The sequence below is a fragment of the Heterodontus francisci genome, chromosome 30, assembly GCF_036365525.1.
Source record: "Heterodontus francisci isolate sHetFra1 chromosome 30, sHetFra1.hap1, whole genome shotgun sequence".
Classification (NCBI taxonomy): domain Eukaryota; kingdom Metazoa; phylum Chordata; class Chondrichthyes; order Heterodontiformes; family Heterodontidae; genus Heterodontus; species Heterodontus francisci.
In genome coordinates, this window is record NC_090400.1 from 58,900,830 (window position 1) to 58,916,167 (window position 15,338).

At 50.1% G+C, this 15,338-nt stretch overlaps 1 protein-coding gene across 3 annotated transcripts in view; it reads left to right on the forward strand.

Moving 5' to 3' along the window:
- The window catches only part of LOC137346850 (solute carrier family 13 member 2-like), a 100,856-nt gene that overhangs the window by 22,513 nt on the left and 63,005 nt on the right, over positions 1 to 15,338 (forward strand). The window lies entirely within an intron of this gene.

The following is a 15,338-nucleotide window of genomic DNA, read 5'->3' on the forward strand; positions in this document are numbered from 1 at the left end:
GGGGATAATGCTCAGTGCTGGGTATAATGCTCAGTGCTGGGGATAATGGTCAGTACTGGGGATAATGGTCAGTGCTGGGGATAATGGTCAGTGCTGGGGATAATGGTCAGTGCTGGAGATGATGGTCAGTGCTTGGGATAATTGTCAGTGCCAGGGATAATGGTCAGTGCTCGGGATAATGGTCAGTTTCAGGGATATTGGTCAGTGCTGGGGATAATGGTCAGTGCTAGGGATGATGGTCAGTGCTTGGGATAATTGTCAGTGCTGGGGATAATGGTCAGTTTCAGGGATATTGGTCAGTGCTGGGGATAATGGTCAGTGCTGGGGATAATGGTCAGTACTGGGGATAATGGTCAGTTTCAGGGATATTGGTCAGTGCTGGGGATAATGGTCAGTTTCAGGGATATTGGTCAGTGCTGGGGATAATGGTCAGTGCTGGGGATAATGGTCAGTGCTGGGGATAATGGTCAGTGCTCGGGATAATGGTCAGTTTCAGGGATATTGGTCAGTGCTGGGGATAATGGTCAGTGCTAGGGATGATGGTCAGTGCTTGGGATAATTGTCAGTGCTGGGGATAATGGTCAGTTTCAGGGATATTGGTCAGTGCTGGGGATAATGGTCAGTGCTGGGGATAATGGTCAGTACTGGGGATAATGGTCAGTACTGGGGATAATGGTCAGTGCTGGGGATAATGGTCAGTACTGGGGATAATGGTCAGTACTGGGGATAATTGTCAGTGCTGGGGATAATGGTCAGTGCTCGGGATAATGGTCAGTTTCAGGGATATTGGTCAGTGCTGGGGATAATGGTCAGTGCTCGGGATAATGGTCAGTTTCAGGGATATTGGTCAGTGCTGGGGATAATGGTCAGTGCTCGGGATAATGGTCAGTGCTGGGGATAATGGTCAGTGCTGGGGATGATGGTCAGTGCTTGGGATAATTGTCAGTGCCAGGGATAATGGTCAGTGCTGGGGATAATGGTCAGTGCTGGGGATAATGGTCAGTGCTGGGGATAATGGTCAGTGCTGGGGATAATGGTCAGTGCTAGGGATAATGGTCAGTGCTGGGGATAATTGTCAGTGCTAGGGATAATGGTCAGTGCTGGGGATAATGGTCAGTACTGGGGATAATGGTCAGTGCTGGGGATAATGGTGTGGACTGGGGATAATGGTCAGTACTGGGGATAATGGTCAGTGCTGGGGATAATGGTCAGTGCTGGGGATAATGGTCAGTTTCAGGGATAATGGTCAGTGCTGGGGATAATGGTCAGTGCTGGGGATAATGGTCAGTGCTAGGTATAATGGTCAGTGCTGGGGATAATGGTGTGGATTGGGGATAATGGTCAGTGCTAGGTATAATGGTCAGTACTGGGGATAATGGTCAGTGCTGGGGATAATGGTCAGTGCTGGGGATAATGGTCAGTGCTGGGGATAATGGTCAGTGCTAGGTATAATGGTCAGTGCTGGGGATAATGGTCAGTGCTGGGGATAATGGTCAGTGCTGGGGATAATGGTCAGTGCGAGGGATAATGGTCAGTGCTGGGGATAATGGTCAGTGCTGGGGATAATGGTCAGTGCTGGGGATAATTGTCAGTGCTGGGGATAATGGTCAGTGCTGGGGATAATGGTCAGTGCTGGGGATAATGGTCAGTTTCAGGGATAATGGTCAGTGCTGGGGATAATGGTCAGTACTGGGGATAATGGTCAGTACTGGGGATAATGGTCAGTTTCAGGTATAATGGTCAGTGCTGGGGATAATGGTGTGGACTGGGGATAATGGTCAGTGCTGGGGATAATGGTCAGTGCGAGGGATAATGGTCAGTGCTGGGGATAATGGTCAGTGCTGGGGATAATGGTCAGTGCTGGGGATAATGGTCAGTTTCAGGGATAATGGTCAGTGCTGGGGATAATGGTCAGTGCTGGGGATAATTGTCAGTGCTGGGGATAATGGTCAGTGCTGGGGATAATGGTCAGTGCTGGGGATAATGGTCAGTTTCAGGGATAATGGTCAGTGCTGGGGATAATGGTCAGTACTGGGGATAATGGTCAGTGCTGGGGATAATGGTCAGTTTCAGGTATAATGGTCAGTGCTGGGGATAATGGTGTGGACTGGGGATAATGGTCAGTGCTGGGGATAATGGTCAGTGCTGGGGATAATGGTGTGGACTGGGGATAATGGTCAGTCCTGGGGATAATGGTCAGTGCTGGGGATAATTGTCAGTGCTGGGGATAATTGTCAGTGCTAGGGATAATGGTCAGTGCTGGGGATAATGGTGTGGACTGGGGACAATGGTCAGTACTGGGGATAATGGTCAGTACTGGGGATAATGGTCAGTGCTGGGTATAATGCTCAGTGCTGGGGATAATGGTCAGTGCTGGGGATAATGGTCAGTACTGGGGATAATGGTCAGTGCTGGGGATAATGCTCAGTGCTGGGGATAATGGTCAGTGCTGGGGATAATGGTCAGTACTGGGGATAATGGTCAGTACTGGGGATAATGGTCAGTGCTGGGGATAATGGTCAGTACTGGGGATAATGCTCAGTGCTGGGGATAATGGTCAGTGCTGGGGATAATGGTCAGTACTGGGGATAATGGTCAGTGCTGGGGATAATGGTCAGTGCTGGGGATAATGGTCAGTGCTGGGGATGATGGTCAGTGCTTGGGATAATGGTCAGTTTCAGGGATATTGGTCAGTGCTGGGGATAATGGTCAGTGCTGGGGATAATGGTGTGGACTGGGGATAATGGTCAGTGCTGGGGATAATGGTCAGTGCTGGGGATAATGGTCAGCGCTGGGGATAATTGTCAGTGCTGGGGATAATGGTCAGTGCTGGGGATAATGGTCAGTTTCAGGGATAATGGTCAGTGCTGGGGATAATGGTCAGTGCTGGGGATAATGGTGTGGACTGGGGATAATGGTCAGTGCTGGGGATAATGGTGTGGACTGGGGATAATGGTCAGTGCTGGGGATAATGGTCAGTGCTGGGGATAATGGTGTGGACTGGGGATAATGGTCAGTGCTGGGGATAATGGTCAGTACTGGGGATAATGGTCAGTACTGGGGATAATGGTCAGTGCTGGGGATAATGGTCAGTGCCAGGGATAATGGTCAGTGCTCGGGATAATGGTCAGTGCTCGGGATAATGGTCAGTGCTGGAGGTGATGGTCAGTGCTTGGGATAATTGTCAGTGCCAGGGATAATGGTCAGTGCTGGGGATAATGGTCAGTGCTGGGGATAATGGTCAGTGCTGGGGATAATGGTCAGTACTGGGGATAATGGTCAGTGCTAGGGATAATGGTCAGTACTGGGGATAATGGTCAGTGCTAGGGATAATGGTCAGTGCTGGGGATAATTGTCAGTGCTGGGGATAATGGTCAGTGCTAGGGATAATGGTCAGTGCTGGGGATAATGGTCAGTGCTGGGGATAATGGTCAGTGCTGGGGATAATGGTCAGTGCTAGGGATAATGGTCAGTACTGGGGATAATGGTCAGTACTGGGGATAATGGTCAGTGCTGGGGATAATGGTCAGTACTGGGGATAATGGTCAGTGCTAGGGATAATGGTCAGTGCTGGGGATAATGGTCAGTGCTGGGGATAATTGTCAGTGCTCGGGATAATGGTCAGTTTCAGGGATATTGGTCAGTGCTGGGGATAATGGTCAGTGCTAGGGATAATGGTCAGTACTGGGGATAATGGTCAGTGCTGGGGATAATGGTCAGTGCTGGGGATAATTGTCAGTGCTGGGGATAATGGTCAGTGCTGGGGATAATGGTCAGTGCTGGGGATAATGGTCAGTACTGGGGATAATGGTCAGTGCTAGGGATAATGGTCAGTGCTGGGGATAATGGTCAGTGCTAGGGATAATGGTCAGTACTGGGGATAATGGTCAGTGCTAGGGATAATGGTCAGTACTGGGGATAATGGTCAGTGCTAGGGATAATGGTCAGTGCTGGGGATAATGGTCAGTACTGGGGATAATGGTCAGTGCTAGGGATAATGGTCAGTGCTGGGGATAATGGTCAGTGCTGGGGATAATGGTCAGTGCTGGGGATAATGGTCAGTACTGGGGATAATGGTCAGTGCTAGGGATAATGGTCAGTGCTGGGGATAATGGTCAGTGCTGGGGATAATTGTCAGTGCTGGGGATAATGGTCAGTGCTAGGGATAATGGTCAGTACTGGGGATAATGGTCAGTGCTGGGGATAATGGTCAGTGCTGGGGATAATTGTCAGTGCTGGGGATAATGGTCAGTGCTGGGGATAATGGTCAGTACTGGGGATAATGGTCAGTGCTAGGGATAATGGTCAGTGCTAGGGATAATGGTCAGTGCTGGGGATAATGGTCAGTACTGGGGATAATGGTCAGTGCTAGGGATAATGGTCAGTGCTGGGGATAATGGTCAGTGCTGGGGATAATGGTCAGTACTGGGGATAATGGTCAGTGCTGGGGATAATGGTCAGTGCTGGGGATAATTGTCAGTGCTGGGGATAATGGTCAGTGCTGGGGATAATGGTCAGTGCTAGGGATAATGGTCAGTGCTAGGGATAATGGTCAGTGCTGGGGATAATGGTCAGTGCTAGGGATAATGGTCAGTGCTAGGGATAATGGTCAGTGCTGGGGATAATGGTCAGTGCTAGGGATAATGGTCAGTGCTGGGGATAATGGTCAGTGCTAGGGATAATGGTCAGTGCTGGGGATAATGGTCAGTGCTGGGGATAATGGTCAGTGCTGGGGATAATGGTCAGTGCTAGGGATAATGGTCAGTGCTAGGGATAATGGTCAGTGCTGGGGATAATGGTCAGTGCTGGGGATAATGGTCAGTGCTAGGGATAATGGTCAGTGCTGGGGATAATGGTCAGTACTGGGGATAATGGTCAGTGCTGGGGATAATTGTCAGTGCTGGGGATAATGGTCAGTGCTGGGGATAATGGTCAGTGCTAGGGATAATGGTCAGTGCTAGGGATAATGGTCAGTGCTGGGGATAATGGTCAGTGCTAGGGATAATGGTCAGTGCTAGGGATAATGGTCAGTGCTGGGGATAATGGTCAGTGCTAGGGATAATGGTCAGTGCTAGGGATAATGGTCAGTGCTGGGGATAATGGTCAGTGCTGGGGATAATGGTCAGTGCTGGGGATAATGGTCAGTGCTAGGGATAATGGTCAGTGCTGGGGATAATGGTCAGTGCTAGGGATAATGGTCAGTGCTAGGGATAATGGTCAGTGCTGGGGATAATGGTCAGTGCAAGGTATAATGGTCAGTGCTGGGGATAATGGTCAGTGCTGGGGATAATGGTCAGTGCTAGGTATAATGGTCAGTGCTGGGGATAATGGTCAGTGCTGGGGATAATGGTCAGTGCTGGGGATAATGGTCAGTGCTAGGTATAATGGTCAGTGCTGGGGATAATGGTCAGTCCTGGGGATAATGGTCAGTGCTGGGGATAATGGTCAGTACTGGGGATAATGGTCAGTGCTAGGGATAATGGTCAGTGCTGGGGATAATGGTCAGTGCTGGGGATAATTGTCAGTGCTGGGGATAATGGTCAGTGCTAGGTATAATGGTCAGTGCTGGGGATAATGGTCAGTGCTGGGGATAATTGTCAGTCCTGGGGATAATGGTCAGTGCTAGGGATAATGGTCAGTACTGGGGATAATGGTCAGTGCTGGGGATAATGGTCAGTGCTGGGGATAATGGTCAGTGCTGGGGATAATGGTCAGTGCTAGGTATAATGGTCAGTGCTGGGGATAATGGTCAGTGCTGGGGATAATGGTCAGTGCTGGGGATAATGGTCAGTGCTAGGTATAATGGTCAGTGCTGGGGATAATGGTCAGTGCTGGGGATAATGGTCAGTGCTGGGGATAATGGTCAGTGCTAGGTATAATGGTCAGTGCTGGGGATAATGGTCAGTGCTGGGGATAATGGTCAGTGCTGGGGATAATGGTCAGTGCTAGGTATAATGGTCAGTGCTGGGGATAATGGTCAGTGCTGGGGATAATGGTCAGTGCTGGGGATAATGGTCAGTGCCAGGGATAATGGTCAGTGCTAGGTATAATGGTCAGTGCTGGGGATAATGGTCAGTACTGGGGATAATGGTCAGTGCTGGGGATAATGGTCAGTGCTGGGGATAATTGTCAGTGCTGGGGATAATGGTCAGTGCTAGGTATAATGGTCAGTGCTGGGGATAATGGTCAGTGCTGGGGATAATGGTCAGTGCTGGGGATAATGGTGTGGACTGGGGATAATGGTCAGTGCTGGGGATAATGGTGTGGACTGGGGATAATGGTCAGTGCTGGGGATAATGGTCAGTGCTGGGGATAATGGTGTGGACTGGGGATAATGGTCAGTGCTGGGGATAATGGTCAGTACTGGGGATAATGGTCAGTACTGGGGATAATGGTCAGTGCTGGGGATAATGGTCAGTGCCAGGGATAATGGTCAGTGCTCGGGATAATGGTCAGTGCTCGGGATAATGGTCAGTGCTGGAGGTGATGGTCAGTGCTTGGGATAATTGTCAGTGCCAGGGATAATGGTCAGTGCTGGGGATAATGGTCAGTGCTGGGGATAATGGTCAGTGCTGGGGATAATGGTCAGTACTGGGGATAATGGTCAGTGCTAGGGATAATGGTCAGTACTGGGGATAATGGTCAGTGCTAGGGATAATGGTCAGTGCTGGGGATAATTGTCAGTGCTGGGGATAATGGTCAGTGCTAGGGATAATGGTCAGTGCTGGGGATAATGGTCAGTGCTGGGGATAATGGTCAGTGCTGGGGATAATGGTCAGTGCTAGGGATAATGGTCAGTACTGGGGATAATGGTCAGTACTGGGGATAATGGTCAGTGCTGGGGATAATGGTCAGGACTGGGGATAATGGTCAGTGCTGGGGATAATTGTCAGTGCTCGGGATAATGGTCAGTTTCAGGGATATTGGTCAGTGCTGGGGATAATGGTCAGTGCTGGGGATAATGGTCAGTGCTGGGGATAATGGTCAGTACTGGGGATAATGGTCAGTGCTAGGGATAATGGTCAGTGCTGGGGATAATGGTCAGTGCTGGGGATAATGGTCAGTGCTGGGGATAATGGTCAGTACTGGGGATAATGGTCAGTGCTGGGGATAATGGTCAGTGCTGGGGATAATGGTCAGTACTGGGGATAATGGTCAGTGCTAGGGATAATGGTCAGTGCTGGGGATAATGGTCAGTGCTGGGGATAATTGTCAGTGCTGGGGATAATGGTCAGTGCTGGGGATAATGGTCAGTGCTAGGGATAATGGTCAGTGCTGGGGATAATGGTCAGTACTGGGGATAATGGTCAGTGCTAGGGATAATGGTCAGTGCTGGGGATAATGGTCAGTGCTGGGGATAATTGTCAGTGCTGGGGATAATGGTCAGTGCTAGGGATAATGGTCAGTGCTGGGGATAATGGTCAGTGCTGGGGATAATGGTCAGTGCTGGGGATAATGGTCAGTGCTAGGGATAATGGTCAGTGCTAGGGATAATGGTCAGTGCTGGGGATAATGGTCAGTGCTAGGGATAATGGTCAGTGCTGGGGATAATGGTCAGTGCTAGGGATAATGGTCAGTGCTGGGGATAATGGTCAGTGCTGGGGATAATGGTCAGTGCTAGGGATAATGGTCAGTGCTAGGGATAATGGTCAGTGCTGGGGATAATGGTCAGTGCTAGGGATAATGGTCAGTGCTAGGGATAATGGTCAGTGCTGGGGATAATGGTCAGTGCTGGGGATAATGGTCAGTGCTAGGGATAATGGTCAGTGCTGGGGATAATGGTCAGTGCTAGGGATAATGGTCAGTGCTGGGGATAATGGTCAGTGCTGGGGATAATGGTCAGTGCTGGGGATAATGGTCAGTGCTAGGGATAATGGTCAGTGCTGGGGATAATGGTCAGTACTGGGGATAATGGTCAGTGCTGGGGATAATGGTCAGTGCTGGGGATAATGGTCAGTGCTAGGGATAATGGTCAGTGCTAGGGATAATGGTCAGTGCTGGGGATAATGGTCAGTGCTAGGGATAATGGTCAGTGCTAGGGATAATGGTCAGTGCTGGGGATAATGGTCAGTACTGGGGATAATGGTCAGTGCTGGGGATAATGGTGTGGACTGGGGATAATGGTCAGTACTGGGGATAATGGTCAGTGCTGGGGATAATGGTCAGTGCTGGGGATAATGGTCAGTTTCAGGGATAATGGTCAGTGCTGGGGATAATGGTCAGTGCTGGGGATAATGGTCAGTGCTAGGTATAATGGTCAGTGCTGGGGATAATGGTGTGGATTGGGGATAATGGTCAGTGCTAGGTATAATGGTCAGTACTGGGGATAATGGTCAGTGCTGGGGATAATGGTCAGTGCTGGGGATAATGGTCAGTGCTGGGGATAATGGTCAGTGCTAGGTATAATGGTCAGTGCTGGGGATAATGGTCAGTGCTGGGGATAATGGTCAGTGCTGGGGATAATGGTCAGTGCGAGGGATAATGGTCAGTGCTGGGGATAATGGTCAGTGCTGGGGATAATGGTCAGTGCTGGGGATAATTGTCAGTGCTGGGGATAATGGTCAGTGCTGGGGATAATGGTCAGTGCTGGGGATAATGGTCAGTTTCAGGGATAATGGTCAGTGCTGGGGATAATGGTCAGTGCTAGGTATAATGGTCAGTGCTGGGGATAATGGTGTGGACTGGGGATAATGGTCAGTGCTGGGGATAATGGTCAGTGCTGGGGATAATGGTGTGGACTGGGGATAATGGTCAGTCCTGGGGATAATGGTCAGTGCTGGGGATAATTGTCAGTGCTGGGGATAATTGTCAGTGCTAGGGATAATGGTCAGTGCTGGGGATAATGGTGTGGACTGGGGATAATGGTCAGTACTGGGGATAATGGTCAGTACTGGGGATAATGGTCAGTGCTGGGTATAATGCTCAGTGCTGGGGATAATGGTCAGTGCTGGGGATAATGGTCAGTACTGGGGATAATGGTCAGTGCTGGGGATAATGCTCAGTGCTGGGGATAATGGTCAGTGCTGGGGATAATGGTCAGTACTGGGGATAATGGTCAGTACTGGGGATAATGGTCAGTGCTGGGGATAATGGTCAGTACTGGGGATAATGCTCAGTGCTGGGGATAATGGTCAGTGCTGGGGATAATGGTCAGTACTGGGGATAATGGTCAGTGCTGGGGATAATGGTCAGTGCTGGGGATGATGGTCAGTGCTTGGGATAATGGTCAGTTTCAGGGATATTGGTCAGTGCTGGGGATAATGGTCAGTGCTGGGGATAATGGTGTGGACTGGGGATAATGGTCAGTGCTGGGGATAATGGTCAGTGCTGGGGATAATGGTCAGCGCTGGGGATAATTGTCAGTGCTGGGGATAATGGTCAGTGCTGGGGATAATGGTCAGTTTCAGGGATAATGGTCAGTGCTGGGGATAATGGTCAGTGCTGGGGATAATGGTGTGGACTGGGGATAATGGTCAGTGCTGGGGATAATGGTGTGGACTGGGGATAATGGTCAGTGCTGGGGATAATGGTCAGTGCTGGGGATAATGGTGTGGACTGGGGATAATGGTCAGTGCTGGGGATAATGGTCAGTACTGGGGATAATGGTCAGTACTGGGGATAATGGTCAGTGCTGGGGATAATGGTCAGTGCCAGGGATAATGGTCAGTGCTCGGGATAATGGTCAGTGCTCGGGATAATGGTCAGTGCTGGAGGTGATGGTCAGTGCTTGGGATAATTGTCAGTGCCAGGGATAATGGTCAGTGCTGGGGATAATGGTCAGTGCTGGGGATAATGGTCAGTGCTGGGGATAATGGTCAGTGCTGGGGATAATGGTCAGTACTGGGGATAATGGTCAGTGCTAGGGATAATGGTCAGTACTGGGGATAATGGTCAGTGCTAGGGATAATGGTCAGTGCTGGGGATAATTGTCAGTGCTGGGGATAATGGTCAGTGCTGGGGATAATGGTCAGTGCTGGGGATAATGGTCAGTGCTGGGGATAATGGTCAGTGCTAGGGATAATGGTCAGTACTGGGGATAATGGTCAGTACTGGGGATAATGGTCAGTGCTGGGGATAATGGTCAGTACTGGGGATAATGGTCAGTGCTAGGGATAATGGTCAGTGCTGGGGATAATGGTCAGTGCTGGGGATAATTGTCAGTGCTCGGGATAATGGTCAGTTTCAGGGATATTGGTCAGTGCTGGGGATAATGGTCAGTGCTAGGGATAATGGTCAGTACTGGGGATAATGGTCAGTGCTGGGGATAATGGTCAGTGCTGGGGATAATTGTCAGTGCTGGGGATAATGGTCAGTGCTGGGGATAATGGTCAGTGCTGGGGATAATGGTCAGTACTGGGGATAATGGTCAGTGCTAGGGATAATGGTCAGTGCTGGGGATAATGGTCAGTGCTAGGGATAATGGTCAGTACTGGGGATAATGGTCAGTGCTAGGGATAATGGTCAGTACTGGGGATAATGGTCAGTGCTAGGGATAATGGTCAGTGCTGGGGATAATGGTCAGTACTGGGGATAATGGTCAGTGCTAGGGATAATGGTCAGTGCTGGGGATAATGGTCAGTGCTGGGGATAATGGTCAGTGCTGGGGATAATGGTCAGTACTGGGGATAATGGTCAGTGCTAGGGATAATGGTCAGTGCTGGGGATAATGGTCAGTGCTGGGGATAATTGTCAGTGCTGGGGATAATGGTCAGTGCTAGGGATAATGGTCAGTACTGGGGATAATGGTCAGTGCTGGGGATAATGGTCAGTGCTGGGGATAATTGTCAGTGCTGGGGATAATGGTCAGTGCTGGGGATAATGGTCAGTACTGGGGATAATGGTCAGTGCTAGGGATAATGGTCAGTGCTGGGGATAATGGTCAGTACTGGGGATAATGGTCAGTGCTAGGGATAATGGTCAGTGCTGGGGATAATGGTCAGTGCTGGGGATAATGGTCAGTACTGGGGATAATGGTCAGTGCTGGGGATAATGGTCAGTGCTGGGGATAATTGTCAGTGCTGGGGATAATGGTCAGTGCTAGGGATAATGGTCAGTGCTAGGGATAATGGTCAGTGCTGGGGATAATGGTCAGTGCTAGGGATAATGGTCAGTGCTAGGGATAATGGTCAGTGCTGGGGATAATGGTCAGTGCTAGGGATAATGGTCAGTGCTGGGGATAATGGTCAGTGCTAGGGATAATGGTCAGTGCTGGGGATAATGGTCAGTGCTAGGGATAATGGTCAGTGCTGGGGATAATGGTCAGTGCTAGGGATAATGGTCAGTGCTAGGGATAATGGTCAGTGCTGGGGATAATGGTCAGTGCTGGGGATAATGGTCAGTGCTGGGGATAATGGTCAGTGCTAGGGATAATGGTCAGTGCTGGGGATAATGGTCAGTACTGGGGATAATGGTCAGTGCTGGGGATAATTGTCAGTGCTGGGGATAATGGTCAGTGCTGGGGATAATGGTCAGTGCTAGGGATAATGGTCAGTGCTAGGGATAATGGTCAGTGCTGGGGATAATGGTCAGTGCTAGGGATAATGGTCAGTGCTAGGGATAATGGTCAGTGCTGGGGATAATGGTCAGTGCTAGGGATAATGGTCAGTGCTAGGGATAATGGTCAGTGCTGGGGATAATGGTCAGTGCTAGGGATAATGGTCAGTGCTAGGGATAATGGTCAGTGCTGGGGATAATGGTCAGTGCTGGGGATAATGGTCAGTGCTAGGGATAATGGTCAGTGCTGGGGATAATGGTCAGTGCTAGGGATAATGGTCAGTGCTAGGGATAATGGTCAGTGCTGGGGATAATGGTCAGTGCTGGGGATAATGGTCAGTGCAAGGTATAATGGTCAGTGCTGGGGATAATGGTCAGTGCTGGGGATAATGGTCAGTGCTAGGTATAATGGTCAGTGCTGGGGATAATGGTCAGTGCTGGGGATAATGGTCAGTGCTGGGGATAATGGTCAGTGCTAGGTATAATGGTCAGTGCTGGGGATAATGGTCAGTCCTGGGGATAATGGTCAGTCCTGGGGATAATGGTCAGTGCTGGGGATAATGGTCAGTACTGGGGATAATGGTCAGTGCTAGGGATAATGGTCAGTGCTGGGGATAATGGTCAGTGCTGGGGATAATTGTCAGTGCTGGGGATAATGGTCAGTGCTAGGTATAATGGTCAGTGCTGGGGATAATGGTCAGTGCTGGGGATAATTGTCAGTGCTGGGGATAATGGTCAGTGCTGGGGATAATGGTCAGTGCTGGGGATAATGGTCAGTGCTAGGTATAATGGTCAGTGCTGGGGATAATGGTCAGTGCTGGGGATAATGGTCAGTGCTGGGGATAATGGTCAGTGCTAGGTATAATGGTCAGTGCTGGGGATAATGGTCAGTGCTGGGGATAATGGTCAGTGCTGGGGATAATGGTCAGTGCTAGGTATAATGGTCAGTGCTGGGGATAATGGTCAGTGCTGGGGATAATGGTCAGTGCTGGGGATAATGGTCAGTGCTGGGGATAATGGTCAGTGCTAGGTATAATGGTCAGTGCTGGGGATAATGGTCAGTGCTGGGGATAATGGTCAGTGCTGGGGATAATGGTCAGTGCCAGGGATAATGGTCAGTGCTAGGTATAATGGTCAGTGCTGGGGATAATGGTCAGTACTGGGGATAATGGTCAGTGCTGGGGATAATGGTCAGTGCTGGGGATAATTGTCAGTGCTGGGGATAATGGTCAGTGCTAGGTATAATGGTCAGTGCTGGGGATAATGGTCAGTGCTGGGGATAATGGTCAGTGCTGGGGATAATGGTGTGGACTGGGGATAATGGTCAGTGCTGGGGATAATGGTGTGGACTGGGGATAATGGTCAGTGCTGGGGATAATGGTCAGTGCTGGGGATAATGGTGTGGACTGGGGATAATGGTCAGTGCTGGGGATAATGGTCAGTACTGGGGATAATGGTCAGTACTGGGGATAATGGTCAGTGCTGGGGATAATGGTCAGTGCCAGGGATAATGGTCAGTGCTCGGGATAATGGTCAGTGCTGGAGGTGATGGTCAGTGCTTGGGATAATTGTCAGTGCCAGGGATAATGGTCAGTGCTGGGGATAATGGTCAGTGCTGGGGATAATGGTCAGTGCTGGGGATAATGGTCAGTACTGGGGATAATGGTCAGTACTGGGGATAATGGTCAGTGCTAGGGATAATGGTCAGTGCTGGGGATAATTGTCAGTGCTGGGGATAATGGTCAGTGCTAGGGATAATGGTCAGTGCTGGGGATAATGGTCAGTGCTGGGGATAATGGTCAGTGCTGGGGATAATGGTCAGTGCTAGGGATAATGGTCAGTACTGGGGATAATGGTCAGTACTGGGGATAATGGTCAGTGCTGGGGATAATGGTCAGGACTGGGGATAATGGTCAGTGCTAGGGATAATGGTCAGTGCTGGGGATAATGGTCAGTGCTGGGGATAATTGTCAGTGCTCGGGATAATGGTCAGTTTCAGGGATATTGGTCAGTGCTGGGGATAATGGTCAGTGCTGGGGATAATGGTCAGTGCTGGGGATAATGGTCAGTGCTAGGGATAATGGTCAGTACTGGGGATAATGGTCAGTGCTAGGGATAATTGTCAGTGCTGGGGATAATGGTCAGTGCTGGGGATAATGGTCAGTGCTGGGGATAATGGTCAGTACTGGGGATAATGGTCAGTGCTAGGGATAATGGTCAGTGCTGGGGATAATGGTCAGTGCTGGGGATAATTGTCAGTGCTGGGGATAATGGTCAGTGCTAGGGATAATGGTCAGTGCTGGGGATAATGGTCAGTGCTGGGGATAATGGTCAGTGCTGGGGATAATGGTCAGTGCTAGGGATAATGGTCAGTGCTAGGGATAATGGTCAGTGCTGGGGATAATGGTCAGTGCTAGGGATAATGGTCAGTGCTGGGGATAATGGTCAGTGCTAGGGATAATGGTCAGTGCTGGGGATAATGGTCAGTGCTGGGGATAATGGTCAGTGCTAGGGATAATGGTCAGTGCTAGGGATAATGGTCAGTGCTGGGGATAATGGTCAGTGCTAGGGATAATGGTCAGTGCTAGGGATAATGGTCAGTGCTGGGGATAATGGTCAGTGCTGGGGATAATGGTCAGTGCTAGGGATAATGGTCAGTGCTGGGGATAATGGTCAGTGCTAGGGATAATGGTCAGTGCTGGGGATAATGGTCAGTGCTGGGGATAATGGTCAGTGCTGGGGATAATGGTCAGTGCTAGGGATAATGGTCAGTGCTGGGGATAATGGTCAGTACTGGGGATAATGGTCAGTGCTGGGGATAATGGTCAGTGCTGGGGATAATGGTCAGTGCTAGGGATAATGGTCAGTGCTGGGGATAATGGTCAGTGCTAGGGATAATGGTCAGTGCTAGGGATAATGGTCAGTGCTGGGGATAATGGTCAGTGCTAGGGATAATGGTCAGTGCTAGGGATAATGGTCAGTGCTGGGGATAATGGTCAGTGCTAGGGATAATGGTCAGTGCTAGGGATAATGGTCAGTGCTGGGGATAATGGTCAGTGCTGGGGATAATGGTCAGTGCTGGGGATAATGGTCAGTGCTAGGGATAATGGTCAGTGCTGGGGATAATGGTCATTGCTAGGGATAATGGTCAGTGCTAGGGATAATGGTCAGTGCTGGGGATAATGGTCAGTGCTGGGGATAATGGTCAGTGCAAGGTATAATGGTCAGTGCTGGGGATAATGGTCAGTGCTGGGGATAATGGTCAGTGCTAGGTATAATGGTCAGTGCTGGGGATAATGGTCAGTGCTGGGGATAATGGTCAGTGCTGGGGATAATGGTCAGTGCTAGGTATAATGGTCAGTGCTGGGGATAATGGTCAGTCCTGGGGATAATGGTCAGTCCTGGGGATAATGGTCAGTGCTGGGGATAATGGTCAGTACTGGGGATAATGGTCAGTGCTAGGGATAATGGTCAGTGCTGGGGATAATGGTCAGTGCTGGGGATAATTGTCAGTGCTGGGGATAATGGTCAGTGCTAGGTATAATGGTCAGTGCTGGGGATAATTGTCAGTGCTGGGGATAATGGTCAGTGCTGGGGATAATGGTCAGTGCTGGGGATAATGGTCAGTGCTAGGTATAATGGTCAGTGCTGGGGATAATGGTCAGTGCTGGGGATAATGGTCAGTGCTGGGGATAATGGTCAGTGCTAGGTATAATGGTCAGTGCTGGGGATAATGGTCAGTGCTGGGGATAATGGTCAGTGCTGGGGATAATGGTCAGTGCTAGGTATAATGGTCAGTGCTGGGGATAATGGTCAGTGCTGGGGATAATGGTCAGTGCTGGGGA